At 43.3% G+C, this 27,372-nt stretch overlaps 1 long non-coding RNA gene across 1 annotated transcript in view; it reads right to left on the reverse strand.

Annotated features, from left to right (window-relative positions):
• LOC132652099 (uncharacterized) overlaps positions 1–26,578 on the reverse strand; it is a 64,516-nt gene extending 37,938 nt beyond the window's left edge. The window contains exon 1 of the long non-coding RNA XR_009589588.1: positions 26,335–26,578. This is a non-coding gene — a long non-coding RNA (uncharacterized LOC132652099). The remainder of the gene's footprint in view (positions 1–26,334) is intronic.
• Between the last annotated feature and the right edge of the window lie 794 nt (positions 26,579–27,372).

The raw sequence follows: 27,372 nt of genomic DNA on the forward strand, positions 1-27,372 counted from the left end.
ATAGGGTCATTCCTGAGGTCCTTCCAGCTTCACACTTCTGGGAACAAGTTACGGGCTGGAGCTGGCTCTGCCAGTCCTCAAGTGCCAGTCACTGAAACTTTAGAAATTTTACAAGCCAGTGGTATGGCCGTGTACAGGGTGAAGTTGCTGTGTTTGTGTTAGTACTGCACAGAGCGTTCAAAGGCCTTTAAACGGGGGTGGAGGGTTGTTCAAAGAATTAGTTTGCTAGCTTGCCACTGAATGTGCGCTATTAAACCAGACACAATCCACTTGTAGGCTGGCTATCAAATACTCTGAGAAGAGGGTCAAGCTAGATGTGGTGTTCATGCCTGCAAGTTCATGTCTGTAATCCCAGCACTGTATGAGGCAGAGGCAGGCAGATCTCTGTGAGTTCAAGGCCAGCCTGGTCTACAGAGAGAGTCTAGGACAGCCAAGGCAATACAGAGATACCCTGACTCAAAAAACCAAGAAGAGAAGAAACAAACAGAGATAATTCTCCTGCAGTCATCCTCTAAGGAAATGGGAGGATACATTTTTGTGTGTCAAAATAGCAGGTGCTACTTAATGAGCACAGGCTTAACATGATTAAGTACCCCAGATTCTGTGTGGTAGTTGCTCCTAATAGATGTTCTGTCAAAAACGGTGGGACTAACCCCACTGAGAAGACGTACCAGAGTCTGGAACACTTTAGTAACACTTGTCTTCCTTCGGCCTCTCTAGAAAATCCTTCTGTGTGGTTGTTGTCTTTATGACAACCAAGTAGAAGCACCAGAAACCTCATCCTGGAGCAGAAACTCTGGACAATTTGCTCCTTGTTTTTCTAAACACCACCTGAACACTCACTCTTGCTTTCTTATTGAGTCTTTTTCTTCCTAGTCTTTGCTACCCCTATCCTGGCTCGTGTAGCCCTAAGTCTTAGGATGGTAGGGAAACCAATCACTGTGGAAACAAACCTCTATGCACATCTGTAAGATATCTTTATTTTTTTCAAGTTTTATCATATATAAATAGATGATATATATATCATATTCTGTCTTTTCCTATCTGCTTAGATCAGTCTAATCTCTTGATTTTAACACTTAAGAGCTTCAAAATGTGGAGAGGAAGACTGTGCAGTGGATATTAAACTTTACAATCAATACAAAAAGGAAAAATACTTACAAGCTCATGCCAGTGGTGTTTAGACTATGAAGTTCTTCCTTTTAAAGGGAGGGGAACGTATTCTCTCAGTGGCAATAGGATTGGATGAGTTAATGTGTGATTTTTTTTTAAATGTATCTTCTAAGTCTTGAAAGCACTAACTGAAGCAAATATTGACAAAATGCACCCGACTCACTCAACAGGAAGTCTTCTCAAGTGAACTCTAGCCATGCTGTTTCCACTAACACCCTAGTCCTCCTGGGAAAGTGCAATCAGGCTAAGTGCTCATTCACTCTCTTGTGTCTCTCCAAACATCAGAGAAATGATTTCACTTCACTAGCAGGATATTTCTAAAGGGAAAAATGCGAAAGTCCAGGGAAACTTAAGCCTTCCTGAGAAGACTTTAAGTCACTGAGCACTTGTCCCTAAAGAAAAGAACTGACAGTGCAGGTCTGTGATGAGACTACAGATATGCATTCTTAGCAGTGGTGATGGTGACTGCGTTAAGGACCACGACTGGAGAAACACGCTTTAGTTCAAAGTACATGACAGATAAGTCTATAAATGTGGGATGGTATTCAGTACAGTCTTGAGAATGATTTATGGTAGTCATATTTTCAATTTTGAATGAGTTAGTTTGTTGAGTATACAGCAAGCAAACTAAATGAATGATAAAGAGCAAGTGATGATAGACGGGGGACACATCATCAAACTGAGTACTCAAAACATCCATCAGACATCACTAGAGAAGCCCTGTTGTATCAAAATCAGTGACACACAGAGATGACACCATCAAATTAGGAGCTCCCAATGTAAGACCTGGGGTCTCACAGCTCAGGAGTTCAAGATCGCGCCCTTCTCAGAAACTCCCACAGACCATGACTCATTGCAAAAGTAAGAGGTTTATTAACCATTGTGCAATGGGGTCACCCCTGCCGGTCAGCAAAGAGTGGCACCTGGAGACAAAGACTTTAGGTTTTTTAAAAGAAAAATTGTAGGAAATTTGAAGTTGCAGTTTTGGCAATTTAGGATTGGACGAGGAAGCTATCAAATAAGATAATTGGTTAGTCTTAGGTGCTCAAGCTTGGCCAGTCCTGCCAAGTGTGGATGCAGCTGCAATTGAAGGTGGGGGTGGTTAGCTCATCCTTGAAGATTAGGGCTGCGGGCTCTTGGCTGGAGGTCAGGAGCTACTCAGAAGAAGAATTGGGACCATCTGGGTTGGTTGCTAAGAAACACTATCTTGAAGACAAGGGTCTGGTCTTTTTCTCCATTCTCTGGAAAGGTACTAAGAGGCTTTAGCTTAACCTGAACCTAAAACTCAAAACTATAGGCTTTAGAAGACATATAGGTTACAAAGTTAGTCTAACCCTTTCACCAACATCCGACTAAAACTGGCTGCAGAAGTTAAGGCAGACAGCTGGAGTTCTTGACTGACCGTTCATGGCTGAACTCCATGGCTGAACTTCCTGCCTCTCTTTCATACTGCAAACACATTTATTGACAGTAGCCTCTGTTGGAAATGGTCACCTTCCAGATGTCCTCGAGTTTTTACATGCTGTTCTCTTCCTTCCGTGTCACAGAGTTAGAGGCACAAGGCCCTTGGAGGACACCTTGAGACAAACACACTTGGGTCCAAAATAGGGTGGGAGAAAAAGTCCACTTCCAGAGATGGCTTCTCAAACAGCACATGACAGTAGAATGCACATTCCAGATGGAGAGAAAAATTGCACTCAGTGATCTGTGTCTCATCTATGAAATCTATAAATAAAGCAGCAAGATTATCACTGAATAGGGAAGACAATTGGAAATTGTGATTTTTTTGTTTTACATAAATGCCCCAGGCAATGAAGAGCACTTAAGCAATGCCAACCCCTCACTAAGATGAGAAAAGAAATCATGAGAACAGCCTTTATTGCATAATGACTGCATGTTTGGTAATTAGCTAAGAAAATTGTGTCCATTGATTCCTCCTAAAACCCTATGTCCCGTGACTATCTCCATTTCACAGGGAGACAGGCTCATGGGGATAGTAAGTGAAGAATCCATAACTTGAATTCATAAAAGTCATTTACAGAGCTCCTGATAGTAGTGGTCACGCCAATCTGATTTAAATACTTAACTCTCTACATATTGACATTGATTTTTTCCAGATGAACTGTGTGGTCAAAGTTAAGAGCCTCTGTGATGGTTGACACTGCCAACTTGATGGAGTATGGGGTCACGTCAGAAACAAACCTCTGAGAACATCTGTAAGGGAGTTGCTAGATTATGTTGATGAAAAGGCCAATCATAAATGGAGCAGCACCATCTCACGGGCTGCAGCCCTGGACTAAATAGAGAGAGACAGGGAAAGCATGAACCCCCACCTCCTTTTGCTTCCTGAATGGACGCAATGTGACCAACTGCTTCATGCTACTGCCACAATTTCTTCTTCACCATGAGCTCTTCTTAAATTGCAAATCAACCCTTCCCCCTTTAAGTTGCTTCTTGTCTGATATTTGGTCACAGCAAGAAGGAAACTGAGTCAGCCTCTGATGGGGTTGGTCTGTTGCTATGTATTCTAATACTGGCCCCCAGGATCTGGTTGCTGCCCAGAAGAGCACATTCTAATGTACTTGTCTTTGTTGTGGAAACCTTGCTCTACCTAATTTAAAGTTGATTGATTAATAAAGTTGCTGACAGCCTAAGCTGGACAGAAGAGAGGTAGGCAGAGCTAAGGGGCTTGGGGGTCTCAGAAGGAGCACAGGAGAGAAAGGACAGAGACAGAGAAGAGACAGGAGGTCACCAAGGGGTAGTCAGGAGCACCTGGCCAAAAGCAGTTTGCTCTGAGGACTGGCCTGATGAACCAGAAGCTGCCAAATGGAATATGTGCAAGTATTTGGGATTTTGGATGGGAAGCAGACAAGATGGCTTAGAGAGTTGATATCTGCCCAGCCCTAGTGCTTTAAAGCTTATTATAAATCTAACAAATTTCTGTGTCTTTTACTTGAAAAATAACTGGTTCAGGAATAACTGTTACCATAATAATCTCCTGTATTTAATGAATATATACAGAATAATTCATTCCTTTTACAAGCCTCATGCAAATGTCCTCATGTAAACCCCTAGGGACCATATCCTGGCTGTGTTCTGGAATACTAACTGAACAATGCAATGACACAAGAACTTATCTAAAGACAGCTTATATAAAGGAGTCAAGTATCAGTCACATGGTTGTATACTGAGGCAGAATTGAAGCTGGGGAGATAGGACAGTAGGTATGGGTGGTTGCCTCTGAAAGGATGGAAGAATGAGTTCAAATCCCCAGGACTTACATTTTTTTTTAAATGCAGATGTGGCTGTGCAGGCTCATAACTACAGTACTAGGGTCAGGGATTGGTGGATCCAGAGAACTTGCTAACCAACCAGCCTAACCAAAAAAGCAAGTTTCTGGTCCAGTATCTTAGCAGACCCTGCATCAAGGTGATAAGTCAGAGAGAGTGTGAGTTTTGGTGTTTTGGTTTTTTCTTTACTAAGTGAACAAGGCTCAGGTGAAGTGCCTTGTCCCTATTTAAGGAACACAACCTGAGACTGTGAGAGTCCTTATTACACGCGATCCAACCAGTTAGACCTTAAGCAAACGCGTACAGGAACTTACGAAATATGGGGCTGGCTCAGCAGTGAGATCACGGAAAATAACTTGTGGAGGAACAAGGAGTTCATCTTTCACGGCAGGCTTTTGGTGGTGCGGCACCGTTCACTCAGACGGCTAATGGCTGGATATGGCTGTGTAAGTTGAGTTTCATGAAGAACCTGGCTGCCGTAGTGCTGGCCACCGCGTTGCAGTTCTTGCACAAGCCACAGCTCCCGCTGAACCAAAGGTGCAGCAGCTTGTGAAGTTGAAGTCTGCTCCATAAGGCAAAGGCGTCAGAGGCCAGCTCCAGCCAAGGAAGGGATGTGGGGTCGCCAATGATGTGAAGCAAGCACACACTCACACATGCTTGGTGTATGAAGCCAGGCTCCGACTTTAGTATCTTTCCTCCTACAGCTTATATATCCCAGCAAAATCCTTCAACCATTATAAAAATCATAATGTGGTTACTTTGTATTTTTCTTCAAGTAAATGATTACAATGAGTTTATGTTTAAAAAAACAAAACAAAATGAAACAAACAAGCAAACAAAAAGTATGTTCCCCAATACCTTTGCATGATTAAGCATTTTACATATTACAGGTAAAAAAAAAATATATTCTCAAGAACTCCATGCATTTGTGTCTAAGCAACTTGCAAAAACTAACAAAGTATAAGCAAGCGAGGTCTTTTTCTCAGTTTTTTACTGGCAGGCTGCAATTTGCAGTTACGAAGAAAGGATTAATCATTGTATCATTTATCTTAAAAAGTAATCTTATAAAAAAAAGTTTTAAAAAATCACAAATCCAAATGTTTATGTATAAAAAAAACAATCAGTTATATATACTTTAAACACACATACTCATTAACAATTTTAAATTCAGTCATACCAGGAAGCACACGGCAAAAACAGGTACAAGAAATGAATCATCACCTTGATCACCAACCTAGCTTCAGCAAGTACTAGTCAAGCTGCCATTGTTCTTGCCCCCCTGACCTCAAAAAAAAAAAATCCCTCGCCCAATTATAGAGTGTGCCTTTCTGAACTTTAAATTGTTCCCCAAGATTTTCTACATCAAAGCCAGTAACAAAAACATCTTAACCTACCTCTACTAACAATGTGCATCCCCAAATTCTTTCTGAGGGTGGTGGTTGAGTCATTAATCTGTTCCAGTAACAACAGTTAAAAAAACATCAATCACTGTTATCGTAAGTGCCAAGGACACTGCCCAGTCAAGGGATGGAAACCCCCTTAGAGTTTTTGTACAACCAGTAGATTAGGAGGGATGTGATGACCGTGAGGGCAGGAAGCAGAGCGAGAAGCGTCATGACAGCATGCAGTCCTCAGCTCTCCGAGGCACAACCACTGTGGTGGTGCTAAGCCATGGGTCACACTCCATGGATTCTAAGCTGTTTGTTGTTCCTTTGTCCTGGGCCTTGTCACAGATGCAACAAGGACCCTCTAGCAGAAGCAGCTCTGGTATCCGAAGAGGGAACATCTTCAAACGAAGCTGTGCTTCAGCCCTAGAAACAACCGATGTGTCTGACGAACGTTGATACAACCACCTTGGAAGTGACCTTGAGACAAGACCCAACTTGTTGAATATAATTAACTAACATTTTGGTTTGGGGTATAGATCTAAGGTTGCTTGCATATGAGTACTGAGGAGGTTTCCTGAGCCACAGGCTTGATGGAATTTTAACCGTCTGTTTGGGTTAGGGTCAATCGATTTAAACTCTTAACAAAGCTTCTTCCCAGTCAGCACTTACAGCATGTACTTACTAATACTATAGGACCCTAGAGTAAATTGATGACTCATTTTGTTTCCATCTCCTACATTCGTAACAGTACACATCAGGTTTGCCTAACTATTCTCTCTCTTGCTCTCTTTTTTTTTTTTTTCTCAACTAAGCCTTAGCATGATTATGTAATGCCTTTCTATATCTTATTTTGGGCTGTTGTTGGGAACTTCCATTTTGAAAGTCTACATAGTTACAGAAGCATGCCTTTAATATCTCAAGACTGATAAAGTACGGCAGTGCTCTCCTTAGTAAACTCTTCTCATGCAGAGAATGTGCAATATGCTCTTGTTTGGTAAATCTTCCAAAGGTACAGGGACTTTATTGCAGCTAAATAATTCATATTCATAAAATTTCTGAAATTCTTACCATTTTCCATACATATGAGTTGTTACCATCTTTTTTGTTTGAATATAATTTTTCCCTTCTCTTCCCAACCTCACTTGCAAAAGAGAAAGAGAAAGAGAAAATGAGAGAGAGAAAGGTTTCTGGTCATAAATTGAGCAAATATCTAAGATTTTTACATACCTTTCAAGCTGTGTCAGAACATGTAAATACTTGGTAATTTGTTTGATTGTATAAAATTGATACAATGACATTTATTTTATTAATTTATCAATGACATTCATTGATAAAATGACAATATGAAGTAATATTAGTTCAAACATATATTTATACTGTCTGGGAATTGCGGCAATAGTTCTGTGGATAAAATAATATAACAGTGTTCACCAGCCTGTCAAACTAAGTGTGAGAGCTAAAACATGCAAATAACTAGTAAAATCCATTTCTGGTAAACACAAAAGGCTAAACTACCTTCCAAGTACCTTAGCTGCTTGCTGGAAAATGCTAAGCACCTTAAGAAATTATAAACATATGACCCTCTGCCATACTATATACACAATGTCCAGTGTCAAATCAAAACTTTGGAGGCAAGGGTAAAATAGCATCTCTCTATTAAGCCCTAGCTGTCCTGGAACTCGCTCTGTAGCCCAGGCTGGCCTCGAACTCACAGAGCTCTGCCTCCTGGGTGCTGGGATTACCACCACGACACAGCTCAGCTTGAAGAAATTTTAAAAACAGAAACAAACCCAGAAGTGACTGCAATGACCGAGAAGCAGAGAGGGAAAGAAATAAATGAAGACAAGAAAGTTTAAAACTCTGCATGAAAATCGGTAGAAATCCAGTCATTTGCAGTAACAGACACGAATAGGGAGGGCATTATACCAAGTGGAATAAACCACACACTAAGAGCAAACAGGAGTGAACTCACTCACATTTGGGATCTACACAAGTCAGAGTCAGAAACTGAGCAAGGAAGGTGTGATCTCAGAATCAAAGAAGCATGTGTACATGTGTGGGTCTTCCCTTTTCTTGAGGACTCTTGACCACCAGTCCTTGAGGACAAGGGAAGCAGAGGTCTGGGGCAGGGTTTGGATGGCCAGGAGTACAACAGACTTACTTCCAGAATCAGCTTCATCAAGGCAGTTCAACTTTATTTGGGGCGAAAAGGGTTATATAGAACTTTGGAGAGGGAGTAGCGATTTCCAGGGTTGGGTATACATCCTTGGCTGGAGGATTAAGGTGCTGGAATGCCTCATTTGATGGAGAGGCATTCCAGGAATCCCAGAGGCTTGGGGAGAAAGGAAGTTGAACCTGTAATTTCCCTAAGGACTATGTGACATGCCTCAGGTAGAGCATGTGGGGATCTGAGCTCTCCAAGCAGAGAAGAGAAAGGCCCAGTGACAAATGAAGTCCTTCATTTCTCTCTGAGCTCAGGGCTTTTCAGTCATGATGGCCTGTGACCTGAGCAGCAGGGTTTCCCAACATACATTCACCTTAGAGTCTTAAACAGAACTCACCCTAAACATTTCACTTGAATGCAGAATCCCAGTGCCACATGTATAGAATAAGAAATGGAATAGAAACCATGTGTTCTATGTTTTTAATTTGACTAACAGACCAAGCTATGCACTGCCAGGAAAGAGCGAATTATTAAGAAAAGGAAATAGGCTTGGCTGGGAGTGTCCTGTCACTCCGTAGTACAGCAAGACCTTAGAATTTATGAAGCCCTAAGAGCTGTCTCTAGGAAGAAAAATAATGTAACAGCTGTTGCAGTTTGGGCCAGATTTGAAGAGGGAGAAAGGATATGTACACTGTGGCAAGCCGTGGCTATTAGGCTATTAAGTTGCCGAGCCTAAAAGATGGCGCCTGCCGGATGTACTGACTGCTGATAAACAAGTCCATATTTGGTCAAGGCGAGCGTGACACTGGCCCATTGGCTGCCTGCTGCAGGTCTGATGAGTGAGCGTGGTTGGCTGTGATTGGCTGATGTGGTTGCCTATATAATTGGGAAGGGCCTGGGGTACTGGGGGAGAAGAAGCTTACAAAGACCTGAATAAGCTGCTTGAGGAAGAGCTGGTGGTTGCGTCTTCCTTGCTCTTGCTGGTCGAGGCGGTCGCGACAGTACACCAGGACTTGAGGGACAACACAACCCCTGAGGGCCTTACGTCACTTTAAGATTCAGTTAACACATTTAAAGAGCAGGAACAATACTGAGAAAACAGCTAGTTTTATGACAATGAATGGAATAAACATAATGTGGCTAAAATCTTACAAATACAACCAAGGCTTTCCAACAAAGGGTTATTCTATGCCCACTAAACACACACACACACACACACACCTAGGGTCACCTGGAGCTGCTGGAAAAGACAGGCCAGAGTAGAAAGGATTTCTAATGTGCGTACTATAGGATAGGAACGATTGCTTTCACTGAGATCAAAGCTTTTTTTTTTCCACACACTTTATATAGGTCAAGCACCTAAAGCTAATCAAATATAGTTTACTTTAAGGTTCAATATAGAAAAGTGGAGCACAGCTAGACGGTAGTGCCGCACGCATTTAATCCTAGTACTCAGGAGGATTTCTAAGTTCATAGGCCAGCCTTGTCAACAGAGTGAGTTCCAGAACAGCCAGGGCTACACAGCAAAACCCTGTCTTGAGAAACCAAAAGTGAAAAAAAAAAAAAGGAAGGAAGGAAGGAGGAAGGAAAAAAAAGAAGAGAGAGAGAGAGAGATGTAACATAGCATAAATTTGAGGTAAGTGGCATTGTTTGTGTGCTGTCTTTGGCACTAATTACAGGACTCAACATTTTTGAACATTTATTTTGAGGGTAAATAAATTTCACTCTTTTATTGTTGTTAGTTGTTGTTTGGTTTGGGTTTTGAGACAGGGTTTCTATTTGTAGCCCAGCCTGGTCTGGGACTCCCCATCCTCCTCACTGTGACTCCTCATACTGTGAATTCAGGGGTGCATCACTATGCCTGAAAGTTTTAGTAGTTGTAAATTGTACAACTAGTCAAAATATCCTGTTTGCTGACAATAAAGCACAGCTGACATTTTCCAGACATTGCTTTTTTATGTATACCCTACTACGTATGATCTGATTCTGAATGAGAAAAATGAGCCCAAGGTTTTCATCTCCTTGTTATTCTTCTGGTGGCTGATATGTGTTTTTAAGGAGAGAGAGAGAGAGAGAGAGAGAGAGAGAGAGAGAGAGAGAGAGAGGGAGAGGCTGAGAGGCACTGTGCTGGTGTCTGCACAGGCATTCCTGGACCGGTGCTGCTTTTGAAAAGATACCAGAGAAGAGACCTGACTCTCCTTCCATCCTCTGCACAGGCCCTGACTTGAGTGAGAAATAAATTGGAATTGAGGAGAATTGAAATGCAGGGTAAATTATGGGGGCCCAAGAGTCTGGTTGAATCTTCTCACCAGCTGAGACACAGGATTTCTCAGTTACTTTTCTATCACTATGATAAAACACCATGACCAGCCAGGCAACAGGGTGCACACCTGACATCCCAGCACTCTAGGAGGCAGAGGCAGGAGGATCTCTGTGAGTTCGAGGCCAGCCTGCTCTATAAAGCAAGTTCGGGACAGCCAAGACTACACAGAGAAACCCTGTCTTGAAAAAACAAACAAAACAAAACAAAAAACAAATTAAAAAAAAACACACCATGACTAGAGCAACTTACAAAAGAAAGTGTTTAATTGGGTTTACAGTTTCAGAGAATTGGAGTCCATGGTGGCTGAGGAAAGGCATGGAGAAAAGGAACAGCTGAGAGCTTGATCTGAAAACAGAAGACAGGGAGAAAACACTGGGATTTGCACTAGACTTTTGAAACCTCAGGCCTGTTCTTAGAGACACACCTCCCCAACAAGACCACACTTCCTAACCCCTCCCAAGAAGTTTCACCAACGAGGGAGTACCCAACCATATGAACTGATGGGGGCCATTAATCAAACACCATCAACCAAGAATTTCAGCACATGTAACAGCTTTTACTTAGGGGCTTTCTTCTTTCCCAATTATTAACCCACAGTTTTCTAAGAATCTCACCAGAAGCCTTCTTTATAGTAAAAGGCATGTCCTAAACCAATCGCTCACCCCTAACGGCTCCTGATTTTGCTTTATAAGATTATAAACACCTGCAGAAACACCCCAGAATCTCACTTATTAAAAAGAGAGGAAAAATGAAGAAGGGTTAAGTTTCTTAAAAACCTTTTGAGTTGTTACTTGAGAGCCACCAAAATTGCATCTGTAGTAGCTTAATTGCAACTCTCCCAGGAGAAGCCCATAGCCTCACTTAGGTGTTACTTGTTCTTTCCTGAGGATCTCTCCTTCTCTTAGCTCCAGTGCTTAGAATCTACATTAAAGACACTTTTTTTTTTTTACCCAGGTTGATGGCACATGCCTTTGACCCCAGGCCCTGATTGTCTGCTTTGCTCTCAGCATTGTTTTTCAAGTTCCCACAGCACACTAAGCTTTGAGCACTCGATGACCTCTGTTAGACCAAAACTCCAATTGCTTCCACAGTCCTCCCAAAAGCCATATGGTCAGGCCTGTCATGCCAGTACCCCACTCCTGACACCACAATGTGTGTTAGTAAGGGTTCTCTAAGGGGAGAGAACTCACAGAATGAATATGCATGATACATAATAAATAAAAACATACACACACTAAGGGGGATACGTTAGCGTGCCTGACATGATCCGCTCTGTGCAGTCCAGCAATGGCTTCTAACTTGGAAAAGCCAAGTCTGTGAGGCTGGATGTCTCAGAAATCCTAGTCCTGTGCTGGAAGCCCCCAGGGTTTGTGCAGAGCTGCTGGTCTTGGTTCTATGTTGGAAGCCCAAAGAAGATGATTCCAATAACACCGAGGAATGGTCACAACAACAGGGTAGATGAACCTGCCATCAAGAGTTAAGACAAACAGGCAAAAAGCAAAAGTTTTTCCATGTCCTTTTGTCTGGGCTGACACCAGAAGAGGCTACACATATTTAAAGTGAGTCTTCCTGCTTCAAAGAGTCATATCATAGATAGATAGATAGATAGATAGATAGATAGATAGATAGATAGATAATAATCCCTCACAGGAGTGTACAGTAGCTTGTATTTCAGTTGATTGAAGATCCAGTCAAATAATCACCAAGATGAACCACCTCTGTTATTCTGCCCCAGAAAACCTGAAACAGCTGGCTGACCATGCCTGAGGATACTGTCAAGTGAAACTGAGTTAACAATTAAACTTGTGAAGAAACAGAAGGGTTTTGACTGTAATCTAACATGATGTAGTTGAGCATTTCAGCCACAAGATGGCAATAGATCACCATACTTATTAGCACCGGCTTTAAAATGTGCGCTCCTGAGGATACATCAGCTTCGTTTACATTGGCTTACCCTCAAAGTCTTTGTTCTGTCTTAGCCCAGGGTCCAGTTTTACCTGATTTGTGACTATGAGACCTTCTGGGTGACGCTGTGGAGCTGTGCCCCATCCCTGCCAACGCTGAAGTGCAGGTCATGTGAGCTAGGCCTGCTTGGCTGCTGAGCCTCCCTAACCCACCTAAATTGAAAACTCAAACAGTCACTTCCTTTTCTCCTCCTCGGCCTCTCCTTTATGCACAGAGGCTGAATGCTACTTGAGTTTCTGTGGCCTGGCCTGACCTAAGCATGAGCCTACTTAATTTCGCAGAAAAGAAAAACAGATCTCCTTAAGCATTAACGTGAGCCACGTGTTCCACGTGAAATGATTTTCATCTTCTATCTTTGTCCTAGAGTCATATGACCAGCTCTTACATGCTCTTCCACTCACTTTCCAACCTGAAATAATCAAACGTGCTGTCTGATATAGCCACCAAGGGGCCCGGATCGGTAGCTTAGTGGTTAAGCACACTTGTGGCTCTTGTGCAGGACCTCTGCTCCTGAGACCCGCATCAGATAACCCACAATAACTTCTGCTCCACATGTCCACACATATACACATAGTTAAAATGAAACTTTAAAAACAAAATAGCCAGTTCTCTTCCTATACAGTAACCACCTCTTGTTCCTGCTTAAGCCTCTAGATGGTGCACATAACTGCTGATCGTGGCCTGTTTCTTCCACAGCAGTGCAGGCTCCGTGAGAACCATGACCTGGTCACACATACGGTGCACCTCGTTGGTCACACATACGGTGCACCTCGTTGGTCCCAAGTGGTTCCCATTAGCCTAGGACTCTCCTGGTTCCAAAGTACCTCCTCTTCTAGAAGGTCTCTCTGTTCCAGGACAACTGACACTCTACAAGAAAATTCGCAAGTGACAATGATTAAAACGTTTCAGGGGTTTGGCCTGCATGTCTGTGCTTAGTGTCTACTGGGGACAGAAGAGAGTGTTGAATCCCGTGGGAGTGAGTTACAGGCAGTTGTGAGCCACCACGCAGGCGCTTGGAATCACACCCCTGTGTTCTGCAAGAGAACAAGTGCTTTTTAACTGCTAAGCCAACGAACCCTCCAGCCCAGTAATTACATTTAAAGGCACATTTTGTGGAGGTTTTGGTTTCTGAAATCCAACACAATGTAGCATTTTAACCACAAAGGGACGCTAGACTGCCAAACTTATTAACACCAGCTTTCATCAAAATTAAACTCTGAGCAGGTGAGGGCGTGGCACGCTCTGGGTTCCTCCGAAGTCGTGCATTAACCAGCCCTGGTGGGGCATGCCTATAATCCCAACATTGCGGGGAGGGGATAGGGGGGTTAGTGGCCGACCTGAAACACAGGAGATCCTGTCTCAAAAACAAACAAACAATCAAAACTCGGGGTGCCTTGCATTGTAACTAAAATAGTCTGGCACACAGCTGTCTGAGCACTCTCAGCCATCCTTTTTACAGAGGTAGAGCTGGAGAGGCAGGTCAGTGGCCCTGGGTTCAAGCTCCAGTGTCACAAAAATAGGTAAGTAAATAAAAGATTGAAGTGCGGGTCATAGTAATTTTAATTACTGTGCATATTTTTAGCAATCCACCCATTTTCCACATAGTAAGTAATTTGTTTTAAATTACTTGTTGTATTTTAAATTTTATTTACCGCTGGGCAGAGGCAGACAGATCTCTATGAGCTCAAGACCAGCCTGGTGTAGAAGAGCAAGTTGCAGGACAGCCAGTGCTACACAGAGAAATTCTGCCTCTAAATAAATAAAATAAATATTTATTACACTTTTGTCACAGTACACACACACACACACACACACAATCTGTATTTGGGCTGAAAAAAAAAGAGACTGCCAGCTGCAATGGCACACACCTGTACTCCCATCACTTGGGGAGACAGAACCAGGCAGATTTCTGTAAGCTCAAAGCCAGCCTGGTCTACAAAGTGATTCCAGGATAGCCAAGGCTACACAGAGAAACTCTTTCTCAAAAAACCAAACCAAACCAAACCAACCAAACAAAAAAATATACTACAATAGAATCCTGTACCCACAAATTTAAAAAATAGTGTGGCTAAGCTCAACTGTGTGTGTGTGTGTGTGCGTGTGTGTGTGTGTGAAAATATAAGTCTGCTAGAAAAAAAAAACAAAACAAAACATAAATCTCTATCAGAAATATTCTCAAGCAACTTCTCCAAATTCACAGATCTTAGGTAGGAAATCACTGCAACGAGTGTCCCTTCTAGCAGAACCCCTAACCCTCTCCAAGGTGGGAAGGGCATTGCTGCAAAGTCCTCTTGTATAATGAAGACTGGCTGCTGGTTGCTACTTAGATTCAAACTTGCTTCCTGGCTCAGGGGCTAACACAGAGCTGTATCCTAAAGGCTCTATTCTGTCCTCCGGAAAACAGAAGCAGCGCAAGCCCATACTTTGATTTATTTCATTATTTTCTTGGATCCCTCTGCATTTTGGCTTTGTATTGAAAGGATCTTACTCAGCCCACTCCAACTGTTACTGCATAGCTAGTCAAGGATAACCTTCAACTTCTGATCCTCCTGCCTCTGCCTCTGGACACACACACACATACACACATACATACGTACGTTATATGTACGGGGGTGGATGTGTGCATAGGAATGCAGGTGCCCCCCCCCCTGAGCCGTGCAGCCTGATGGGGGTGCTGGAGGCTGAAGGCTAGCCCTCTACCAGAGAGTACTCGCTCTTCATTGCCGAGCCATCTCAGCAAACCCTGCACCTACATTATTGTTTAAATAACAGTCCAAACAGCGGGGTATAGTGGCGCACATTTTTAAACCCAGCACTCAGGAGGAGAGGCAAGCATATCCCTGAGTTCAAGGCCAGCCTGGTCTACAGAGTGAGTTCCAAGACAATGAGCGCTACACAGAGAAACCCTGTCTCAAAAACAAAACAAAACAAAAACAAAAACAAAAACAAACCAAGACCGAAAGAAAAAAAATGGATGTTTTGAAATGCAGATTTTAAGAAAAAATAGTATTTATTTTAGTGTTTAATATCTACTAATATCAATGTATATTTCTACATAGAAAGACCTTTTCATTTTTTATTATATTCATTTATATGTACACAGGCATACACATGCATGTAGAAGGCAGAGGAAAACTTTTGGAATTGGTTCTCTTTCCACCATGGTGTGGATATGAGGATCCAACTCCAGTGTCAGAGTAGGCCGCAGGTGTCTTTACTCACTGGGCCATCTCAACAGCCCAGAGAGGACTTTGTCCTCTTAATAATCCTCAATATAATTACAGCATCAATCCAGAATCTACAAGGAAAAACAAAAAGCCATCTCACCAGCAGTAATACAATCCACAGTCCTAACTCAGGAAATAGAAGTATCACAGAGCCAAGTAAGAGATGAACAAAGGGTTTTTCTCTGTCCAGTATCCCAACAGGGCGGCAGTGGCTCTCCGAGCTTTGCCATGCTGGCTAAGGACAAGGAGAAGGATGCCAGTAAGTCGGCCAAGAAAGGCAGAGATACAGGTAGTGAATCTGGCTGGAGTCAAGGCCAAAAGCAAGTGGTCCAAAGGCAGAGTTCCAAACAGGCTCAACGGTCTAGTCCTGCTAGACAAAGCCACAAATGGCAAACTCAGCCAGGAGGTTCCCAGTTACAAGCTTAATACTCCAGCTGTGATCCCCGAGAAGGTAAAGGTTTCCTTGACCATCACGGCCCTGCAAGGGCTGCTTAGGGAAGGTTTCAAAGCAGGTTTCAAGGTACAGAGCCCAAGAAGTTTACACCAGACACACAATGTAAATGCCCCAGCTGCTGGCCAAGAGGTTCAATCAACTGTGCATTTGGAAAAATAAAACTTTATTAAGTTAAAAGACAGAAACAATGCATATCCAGCACTTCATGAAGGGCTCCAATGAGAATGAACACCTGAAACTTCACACTTAGTTATTCAGGATGCAGCATATGTTCAGTATTTTTTATAAAATGCTTTAAAAAAAAAAATCCCTTTATAAGCCAGGCGTGGTAGTACAAGCCTTTGATCAAAGCACTTGGGAGGCAGAGGCAGGTGGATCTCTGTTAATTGGAGGCCAGCCTGGTCTACAAAGCAAGACCAGGACAGCCAAGACTACACAGAGAAACCTTGTCTTGAACACACACCCCCCACAAAAAAAAGTCCCTTTATACCCAGGAACTCGTTTTACCTTCAATTCAAAGCCTCTGTTTTGAGGGTGGAGGTATTTTCTGCAGAGCTCTGTGAGATGCTGTTTGTTTGCTTTGGATCTTATCAGACTTCTCAAAGGCCACTTTATCAGCACAGAGGGACAGTGGCAGTTATTGACCTTTGTCTTTGATTAGGGATGCATTTTTAATGCATTTGATTGTTTCCCGTATGTGTTTTTCCCAATTTTTGTAACTGAGTAAAAGGGAGACCCAGGAACCTAAAGTATGCATAGAATTCTCTACAGATGTGTGCATTGATGGAAATCACTTTGGTTTAGGGGTTAGAAAAAAAAAAAAAAGTACTGTCCAAAACTGTCACCTTTCAAAATTTGTGGCCAAGCATGGTGGCACACACCTGAATCCTAGCACAGGGGAACTGGAGTCAGGAGAGTTAGAAGTTCATGGTCATATTTAGCTATACAGTGAGTTTAAGGCCTGTGTGAGATCCTGTTTCGAAAATAAAAGGTGAGAGGCTGAAGAGATGACTCAACAGTTAAAGAGTAAATACTGCTCTTGTGAAAAAAGAGCCAGCTTTCCAACCACCCAGCACCCAGATAGGGTAGCTCACAACTGTCTGTAACTCCAGCTCCAGGTGATCCAAAACTCTGACCTCTGACATTACCAGCACTCAACACAAAACACACACATACACAGACACAGACAGAGACACAGAGAGAGAGACACAGAGTGACAGAGACAGAGAGATGATTTCAAATAGTAAATGGAATATTTTTTTAAGCCGGAAGCTTAGATGATACAGCAGTGAGCATGTCTTCCATGTATTCCAGAGAAGAAAGTTTACCGCAAATTGGAAGCATCTCAAGCAGACCGGCTCAGCCCTGCAGAATTGCTTGAATTCCCATGGCTCAGTGTCCTCATCTATAAAACTGCAATTACAGTCAGAGGCCCTACCTCACAGTTTCCAAAAAAAGAAAGTGCTTATAAAGCATGTAAAATTGTGTCATATATATATATATATATATATATATATATATATATATATATATATAAATTTTTTTAATGCAGCTATTATATGAGTCATATCAAAGAAAGAAAGAAAGAAAGAAAAGAAATTTGGCCAGAACTGACTTGGTCCCGTTTTTGTTAAGAAAATAAATGTTGCCATGATGGTGAATGTGCTTGGTTTCCTCCATGACTGAGAGAACAGATGTATTTAGGATGTGCACTGTCACTAGGGTTAGCTTCTTGGGCTTGTGGCCCACTACCTCGGTTCCCTCCGCTCTGCTCCCTGATTAGTGCTCTGCCATCTTGTCTTGAAGGGCGGCAGACTTTTTGAGCAGTGTCATGTTTAGGAGGCTCAGCACGCGATGATGCCCTGCTGGTCCATGAGACCCTCCTGCTCTATTCACTTAAGCCTGGAATCTGCAAGTTGCTTGCAACATCGGGTCCTTGTTGCTCACAGGTGTGGGGGCTAAGCCTCCCAGAAGAGAGGCAGAAAACAAGCTGATGCTTGCTTGGATCAGCACAGTCTTCCTCCACAGAATCTTCGACCAACACATTTTGGGGAAGAGAGGGGAAAGCAAGGAAAAAGAAAATGGGGGAGGAGTGTTCCTCTATTGTGAAGACAGATTACACAAGCCATGTTTTACTCAGTCCCATTTCCCCTCAATTCTCTTCGCCCATGTGGGTCTCTTCTTGAGGAAATTGGCTTGCTTTGGTGAGGCAAGAGAAGGCGGGAGGCTGGGCAGAAGTGAGTATGTTAATTAAACAACTGCTGATTGCACAACTTTCTGAAGTCACAGAAAAGGCATCTGAGAAACAAATACAAACATAAATGTTCCTCAAAGGGCTTGCCCTCTGTGTAAATGTGACAAGTAAGGATAAGCAAGTGTACTATAAAATCATTAAAGTGTGTTTGTGTGTGTGTGTCCAGGTATAATGCGTCTGAAGAGGCCAGAAAAGGGTGTCAGCAGCCCTTATTGAGAATGAGAACAGTGATTGTGAAGCTAGTGTCCGGCTGGGGCTGCAAAGGCAGCAGAGGCCTTCCAGGGGTGACAGCCCTTTGCACACTGTCCCTGCATCTGATTACCTTGTTCTTCTAAGAAAACAGCATGGAAGTGAGATCCAGGGAGCGCTGTGGTGGCTGAGGTAGACAGTGCCTGAGCTGTGGGTGCTGGGAACTGATCTTGAGTCCTCTGGGTGGGTAGGAAATAGGGAGGTGACCAATAATGAGTAGGAGGTTTCTTGTTGAGTGATGGAAATGTCTTGGAATTCAAGTGATGATAGCACAATACCATAACTATGAGAAGAACCGGAACTGTTGAGTTAACTTTGTATTGTTTCCATTAAAAAAAAAAGAAAGAAAGAAAAATGAAATAGAAAGAAAGAACCTATTGCCAGTGTGACAGAATTAGCACAAGAGGGAGTAAATAAGTGAAGCAGATTGTTTACAAGCAAACGAATTTAGAAGACTTGGAGATAATATCAAAATAGGACAGTCTCTAGGCCTTCTAATCTCTGCTGGTATCTAAATGGGATATCTGAAGATAGGCAAAAGGGGTTCTTGTAAATAAAGACACAGCAGGACAGGAGAGGAGAGGTATCATAAAAGATTACATGAAGTTTGGGGCCCGTAGAGGTGGAGGCCATCAACAATCAGAAACAAGCAAAGCTGGGCTCCTAGGTCAGTGGCCGAATACTTATATACATGAGGCCCTGCACAGAAACCCCAGCACTACAAAACAGAAAACACAAAAGAAGGCCACATTTAGCAAAACTGTGTATTTCCTTTATTTCTTTGTTCTTATTTGATGCATACAAGTGTTCTAACCGTTCTTATGTGTCTGCACTGCATATCTTGTGCTCAGAGAGGCCAGATGAGGGTATCGGATCTCATGGGCCTGGAGTCACAGGAGGCAGTAAGTTGCCATGTGCATGCCAGGAATTAAACCCATGTCCACTGGAAGTGCAGCAAGTGTTCTAGAGTACTGAGACATCTCTCAAGCCCCAGCACTGTATATTTCTTAACTTTCATCTTCTTGTTTTGTTTCAAAGGGAGCTTATAAAAACACAAAGGCAGCCCACAACATGACCTGGTAGGTCAAGACTTTTGTCACCAATTGTAACAACCTGAATTTGATCCCACATAGTGAAGGAGGAGGTTTCCCCCAAGTTGTCCTCTGACCCACATACATGTACCATTCTGCATCAGGATAGACCACATGCATACATACATACATACATACATACATACATACATGTGTATGTAAATACATACATATATATACATATATAAGTATACATGTACATATATGTATACATAATATACATATATGTATGTATATATATGCAAGGAAATTATATATATATATATATATGCAAGGTAATTTTAAATAAATAAGTTTGCACAGTATGTAACTGCTGTAGGGTCAGACGGTAGGATGTGATTAAGACAAAGGGATAGAGCCAGGCAGTGGTGACACATGTCTTTGATCCCAGTGCTTGGGAGGCAGAGGCAAGAGACAGTTATCATTAAAAGGATAAGAAGTAGCAGATCATGTGTCCTGTGATACCCTCTGCCTTCTGAAATTGGTTTGGATTCAGCTCTAATGTTTGCTCATTAACATGGAGCTTAAGAAGGACCTCTGCAAATGGCAGATGAGTGACAGCAATCCTGGCTACTGAGAAAAGCAGAAACCATGCTTTCCTGTGAGCTGAAGTTTTGCTCCGAAGGCTGCTAGCTCTGTGCAGGAAGCCATCACTACTGCTATCATCCTGTGGGCTCGAAGGTCCCTGCTCTGCTCGCTGAGTCCAGAGAGGATCTGCCATCCCGATCTTGGATGGTCTTTGCCACAACCCTAAGACTCCAGAGACCAGGCTTCCAAAGGCTGCTGCTGAGTTTTAAAGTTAACGCCCAACAGCCTGTGCTTGGTTTCCACATAACTCCTCGGCAATGGAGTCCTTGAATATGTCGGGAAGTGTTCACTTGGCCACTAGATTGCGAGCCGAATCTCTCATCGCACCTAAGGGGGTGCCTAAAATACTATCCTTTCCCACCCCCCGAAGCCTGAGGTAGAGCAGCAGCCACCCAGATGGATACAGTAGGCAACCACAGAGATGGCCAGGTAAAGCCTGGGCATGGTGGCAGAGGCCTTAATCCCAGCACTCTGGAGGCAGAAGCAGGTGGATCTTTGAGTTTGAGGCTGGCCTGGTCCACAGAGTGAGTTCCAGGACTGCCAGGCCTACACAGAGAAACCCTGTCTTGAAAAACAAAACAAACAAAGACAGCCAGGTATGGTGGTGTTCACCTATAATTGGCGCACGGTGGCTGAAGGCAGGAGGAACGGCAGTTCAAGGCCAGCCTCAACTGTACAGTACATTCTATGCAGCCTGAGCAGAAGGCAATTGCAGACTAAAATTAAACCTACTGTACACTGGTTAAATGGGGGGGAAAATCTGAGGATACCAGGATACTCGTGCCAAAATAACAGTTTTGATTCTCACGTGCACACACAGAACCCAGGATTGTACACGTGGCTTTTTTCTGGCCTCGAGATTCCATTTGTGTTTATTTCTGGAAGGTTACAGAAACTCTGGGGGGTTTTTCAACCCAATAACGCCATGATGCAGACACAGATCTTGCTGTTAAGTTGCAGGATCTTGCTCTCAGGCAGCCTCAGGGAAGAGATGCCGGGTAGGAGGAGCAGCCATGAAGTTTCAGTTGAATGTGGTTGCAAAATGAACCAACACATTGACGCATCAAGCCATTCTTCCACTTTCTAGAAAAACTGTGATTATATGGCCCCTTGGCTCACCTTTCTTCAGGATGTTTATTTTTTATAAGGCCTTCCTTAGTGAAGCCATTGAACATACAACAGTTTACAGGAAGCCACAGGCATCCATTCATGAAAGCATGTGGGTCTTCTGGCTTTGAAGATGTTTCACAAGGTCTCGCTGAAGCTCACCAGCCCCATGAGTTGGGAGCCTGCTGCTGGCAGTCTGGGCCTCAGCCTCTGGACCTGTGTTTAACAAGGTGTTTCCAGCCGCCTGTCTGTCTTGATCCCCTCTAATAATCTGATACTAGAGTGAGTAAGAATACATTCACTGGCATTTGCACTGCTCGGCCCGAGCTACGGTTTTGCTGTTTACACTGCTCTATCCAGCTTTAGCCTCCTCGCTTAGAAAGTAACAGTGATGAATACGATGCCGTCTACTTTACAGGATCGCTGCAAATGCTAGCTGAGGCGTCCATAAACTGGACACTGGTACACACTGGCTCCCGAAAAATAGACATGTATTCCTCTGCTGTTGGTATGAGTGATGCCTAGCAAGAGGTCGGGCTCCAGTTCAGAAAAGCACGCATAACTGCTTTAAATCTAAGTGAGAATGTGGAAGAACAAAGGGGAGTTGTAATAGAATTCCCCCTGGCAAAATAAAATAATGTGCAAGCATCACTTAGAACACATGTCTAAGTGCCGATTCTCCTGAAGGATGAAGTCGGGAAGGTGACGCTGGGCCTCTTCTGAATCACGATGCCTGGCTTTAAACTGTGACAGTCCAGAATCCGGGTCTTCCAGACTTCAGAAGCCATCCTGTGAAGCAGGAAAAGCAAAACTACCCAAACTCTAATGGCCCAGATGCATTTTTCTCTTTGTGGTTCTGCCATTTTAAAGACTGCTTCCACCCTAGGAGGGAAATTACAGAACCCATTACCATCCAGACCCCCTGCTTGGCTGACCCTATTTCCGGTCAGCAAGCAGCAGCTGCTCCAGAGATCCAGTTGCCCCTTTCCTCTGCACCTGCCCGCCTCCAGCCTGCAGCCAGTGGAGACCCTGGCAGCCAGCTCAGGCTCAGAGCGGGGAGCCTGGCGGCCTTTCAGAGGCCTGATATTTTGACAGTGAACAAGCTCCTGCCCTTGCAGATGACATTCAGTACAGCTTGCACATGTGTTAATAAACTCCTTTGAAAAGAATTTAGGAAGAACAACCTTTTTTTTGCTAGGGATGGCGACAGATACTGAAAAAGGAAGACGGAAGACGGAAGACATCGTCACGTGCTCATAGTCCCTCACCACCTCCCTCCACAGTCTATTGCAGTAGTTTCTATGCTACTAAAAGCCTGTTGCTAATGTTACTCAGTCAAGAGAAAGGAAAACTTTACATACATAACAATGTGGCTGCACCTTGAGAACAGTGGCAAGTGAAATAAGGACAGAAGGACAAACATCGCATGAGTTCATTCAAATGAAGCACCTTGAAAAAGAAAAGCAGAGACGGAAGTAGAATAGAGGCTCCCAGTGATTCGCTGAAGAGTGTAACTATTTTCTAAAAGGGACAGTTCATTTGAAGAATAATGAAAGAGTTCTCAATATAGTTAGTGATGGTAGTTACCCAACATCATGCACATATGTGATGTACTCAGCTGCTTACGAACTACTAAAATGATATAATTATGTATAATTTGGTATAATAATTTACCTCAATTAAAAAAAATAAAAAGCAAAGCAGTGAAGTACTATGGATAGGTACAAAGAAAGTTTGTGAATTCGGTTACCCAGAGGAGCAAGCAGCTCCAAATCCAGCTGGATCAGTAACAACATGCCCCCATGGCATGCCTGTCACACAGCAGCCTGGCGTGGTGGCTCGAGCCTGTACTTCCTACACTCAAATGGTGGTCCACCTGGCATACATTACAATATCATGTTAAGAAAGAAGAAAGAGAGGGAGGGAGGGAGGGAGGGAGGGAGGAAGAAAGGAAGGAAGGAAGGAAGGAAGGAAGGAAGGAAGGAAGGAAGGAAGGAATTATACACTTCAATATCACTCTTCATCTATAAGGATAGGAAAGTAAATGATCAATAAGAGTTTCTTTGAGCCAGGAAGTGGTGGTGTACACCTTTGATTTCAGGTAGAGGCAGGCAGATCTTCATGAATTCGAGGCCAGCCTAGTCTACAGAGTGAGTTCCAGGACAGCCAGAGCTTGTTATATAGAGAAACCCAGTGTCAAAAAAAAGTTTCTTTAACTATTTTTGCAACCTTTTTGAAAAAAAAAAAATCTGAACAAAATATGGCAAAATGTGGTCTATTTAATCTCTTGGATATATATATATATATATATATAGAGAGAGAGAGAGAGAGAGAGAGAGAGAGAGAGATACAAACAGGCAAAACACCCACAATCATTAAGTTAAAAAAAAATGTCTCCCCATCCATTCCTGCGGTAACTCTGAGTCAGGAGACACCACTGTCTCTCAGTCTGTGAGGTCCAGGTTCCAGCTTCCAAGAAATGTGAATAGAATCTTAGGACAGCCGAAATGAGAGCCAGCAGAGGTGATGGATTGAGGTACAGAGCACATTTCTTGTTACACAGCCACAAACTCTTTTTCCAGCTCTTGTTTCTGGTTTGTTGCTGTTTTGAGACAAGGTCTCACTGTGTAGCCCTGCCTGGCCTGGAACCATCTATGTAGGCTAGGCTGCCTGGAACTCAGAGCTCTACCTAGCCCTGTCTCCTGAGCACTGGTATTAAAGGCATGTGGCTGGTTGGATGTTCATGTTTAGATAGCAGAAAAACTTTAAATCTATTCTAGATGGATAATTGTAATATCAAATGCCTTTATTCTAAATTACACATGCATGTTGTTTCTTAAAACAATAAAGGAAAGGTCAGCTGATAAGACCCTTGGATATGGTCACTTCCAACATTTACACTGACTGACATCCAAGCAAGGGACAAGTATTCTCGACAAAGGACTCTTTCTTACTTCCTTGAGCATGTTAAAATGAGTTTCATAAGGTGTTTTTAGAAATACCAGTGTCTACCATAATCACGCAGATAAACAAGTCCCTGCATCCAGGGATAGCTACTCAGCTGCGCTTCATAGCTGCCTTTTCTTCTCACGTCTCTGCTGGAGGGACAGCCAGCATGCCTCAGCGAGCCAAGGCGCTTGCGCGGAACATGAGACTCCGAGTTCCATCCATGAGACCCACGTGGTAAGAGAGAACTCACTCCTCCACGTTGTCCTCTGACCTCTACACGCCTGCTGTGGCACATGCCCACACATACAGACACAGGAAGAGTACTAATAAATAACAAATGTTTAAAAACCCCTTGGTGTTTTGATATTGTAGAATCTGGCTGTGTCTCTTCCAGCCGATATTATGTTCCCTGACATGATTTAGGGGAAACCCAGACCTAGGGACTGCAACAGCTCGTTGAAACTCAAGAATTCTAATCATTTCTCCGGGCTTGTCCTCAGCCTACGGCAAGAGCAATCTCATTCGCGCCACTGTCTCAGTTTCTGCCTCTAAAGAGGGGAACGCTCATTCCTCCACTGTAGGTACCTAGGGTTTCCTCAGGAGCATAGTCAGCGTCTCGGAAGCCACTCAGCCCTACAGAAATTCAAGATTGACCTCAAAGCTGAAGTCAGGGCTCCGGGAGGCAGGTAGCTCAGTGGGTCAAGTGCTTGCAGCACAAACAGGAGCACTGTGTTCACAAGCCCAGCACCCACATAAAAAGGTGAGCCAGGCACTCCAGGGGCAGAGGTAAGCAGATCCCAGAGGCCTTCAGGCCACCCCAGCCAGGCTAGCTCCGACAGTGATCTCCAGGCTCAGTAAAAGACCCTGTCAAACATCAACCTCTTATCTCCACATACACCTTTATGGGCAAACACCACACTCTCTCTCTCCCAGGGTGGGGGTAGATGGAGATTGAAGTCTGTCATTGTTGATGTCACCAAAACAATTTATGTTCATGAACTTCCTTGTTCTCAAAACAAGAATGAGTAATTTTTTTATTGCTCTTTTATTTGAACAAGTAAATATTTACAAAGCACGTTTTATGTTATAGTCATTGCAACATAAAGCAAAGAAAGAAAAAAACAACACAGTTTCTGTAGAAGATGGCTTTTGGCAATTTTCTTTTCAAACTACTCTAATAATCAAATGTTCGTTTTTCGTGCAACCAACTCAAGTGAGTGTTAGAAGCCTCCTTGGGCTCAGTTATTTTTGCCAGCTGGCACGAAGATAAACACAAGTCATGCTTTCATGAATAATTAATAGACAATGCCAGGGTACTAAAATTAACAAGTTAATACTACCTGTTCCGTTGCCAACCAGTGCCAATGTGTGATTTGCTGCTGAAGCTGCATTACAAGGGTGGCAATGCCTGAGTCATAAGCAGAGTTTGTGTTTGCTCTATAATTATACATTTCCAAACAATGATTTCTAAAATTCCCTGTACTAATTGTGTCTCAGGTTGACACAGACCATGTACATTCATTTTTGTATCTCTAAAAATTAATCAGGCCTGGGGAAGAACATTTAACAGTGATAAACACTTATTGGGTGAAAATGCAGGCTCTTGCCAACACTAGCAAACAGTATTGAAGAAACTGGGCACTGGAAGTGCAGCTCTAGGGTAGAATACTTGCCTAGCATGTGTGAGGTTCTGGGTTCAATTCCCAGCACTGGAAGGAAAATAAGTAAACCTTTCAGGGCTGAGGAATACAGCTGGGTGGAAGAGCACTTGAGTAGTATGTCTCCAAGTCTGGGTTTAACCCCCGGTACTTGAAAAAAAAAAAAGATTGGCCAGATGTGGTGGAGCACACCTTTATCCCAGCACTCAGGAAACAGAGACTGGTGAATCTCTGAGTATGAGGCCAACCTGGTCTACAGAATGAGTTCCAGTACAGCCTGGGTTACATAGTGAGACAGTCTCGAAAGGCAAAACAAAAAATAAGACAGTCTGCCGGTTGTAGGATGTCTCAACACCAGTGTAATTTGAGAAGTTTGGCCTTTAACATCATACTTTTGAAACCGTTTGCGTCGGTGCTTTCGTTGAAGGTTGGTGGTGGCGTTTGCTTTTCTTACCTTTCTCCTCAGGATAGGTCTTCCCCACGGGCCACTCTCCTACTAACTGCCTTCTCTCCACAGTGGCCTGTTCCGGCCAGAGATGTCCCCAGCCTTCTAGCAATGGCAACGGCAGAAGGGTTGTCATCCATCAAGACAAAGATGGGCCCAGCGCCTGCTCAGCAGAGGGAGGACTCATGGGGGTCCTCCCCTGAGTCCAGGAGCCCGTCTGCAAATGAAGAGAAACGTACACTGCTTCTCACAGTGCAAGAAAGTGTCTCCCACACCCTCTGCAACCAGAGAAAAGGTACAACGTCACCGCTGCCAACGCTCTCAAGAAGCAGCATTCAGAGTAATCATTAACAAGCCCGGAAGTGCACGCTGCACACTTGGGATGAACTGAGCAGGACTATAGACCTGAAAGCCTACCTGACTCCCACAGCTCAATTACCAGGAAAGAGCTTGGAGGGACCAATCCTGGAAATATTTTGAGCAAAAGTCAATAGTCAGAAGAAATTTAGGCTTAGAAAGCTATCTGATTTCTATTCATCACTGCCTGGAAAAAAAAGTTAAGGAAGCCTGCAATCCCAGCTACTCAAAAGGCTGAGGCAGGAGGATGACAGGTTCAAAGCCTAAGCAACAGAGTGAGTGTTAAGGGCATCCCGGCTAACTTAGTAAGAACCTGAGTCAAAATAAGTAAAAAGGGGGCTTGTGGGGGGAAGAGGAAGAGGCAAGGCCGGGGTTTAGTACAAAAGAAAGGAAGGAGGAAAGGAAGGAAGGAAGGAAGGAAGGATAGAGGGAAAGAGGAAGAAACTAGGTCTGAGGCTGGCTTGTTTTTACCTTCTCAGATTTTACAGATCCAGATTTTATAATTATTCAAAGGGGAGCTAGAGAGATGGCTCAGCTGTTAAAACCACTTGCTGCCCTTACAGAGGACCCAGGTTCTAATCCATGCACCTGTCTGGTACACAGACCTACATGCAAGCAAAATAATCAAACATGAAACAAAGCAAAAAGAACCCAAAAATATTTTTTTAAGATAGGGTTTCTCTGTGTAGC

This window comes from Meriones unguiculatus, chromosome 2 (assembly GCF_030254825.1).
Source record: "Meriones unguiculatus strain TT.TT164.6M chromosome 2, Bangor_MerUng_6.1, whole genome shotgun sequence".
Classification (NCBI taxonomy): Eukaryota; Metazoa; Chordata; class Mammalia; order Rodentia; family Muridae; genus Meriones; species Meriones unguiculatus.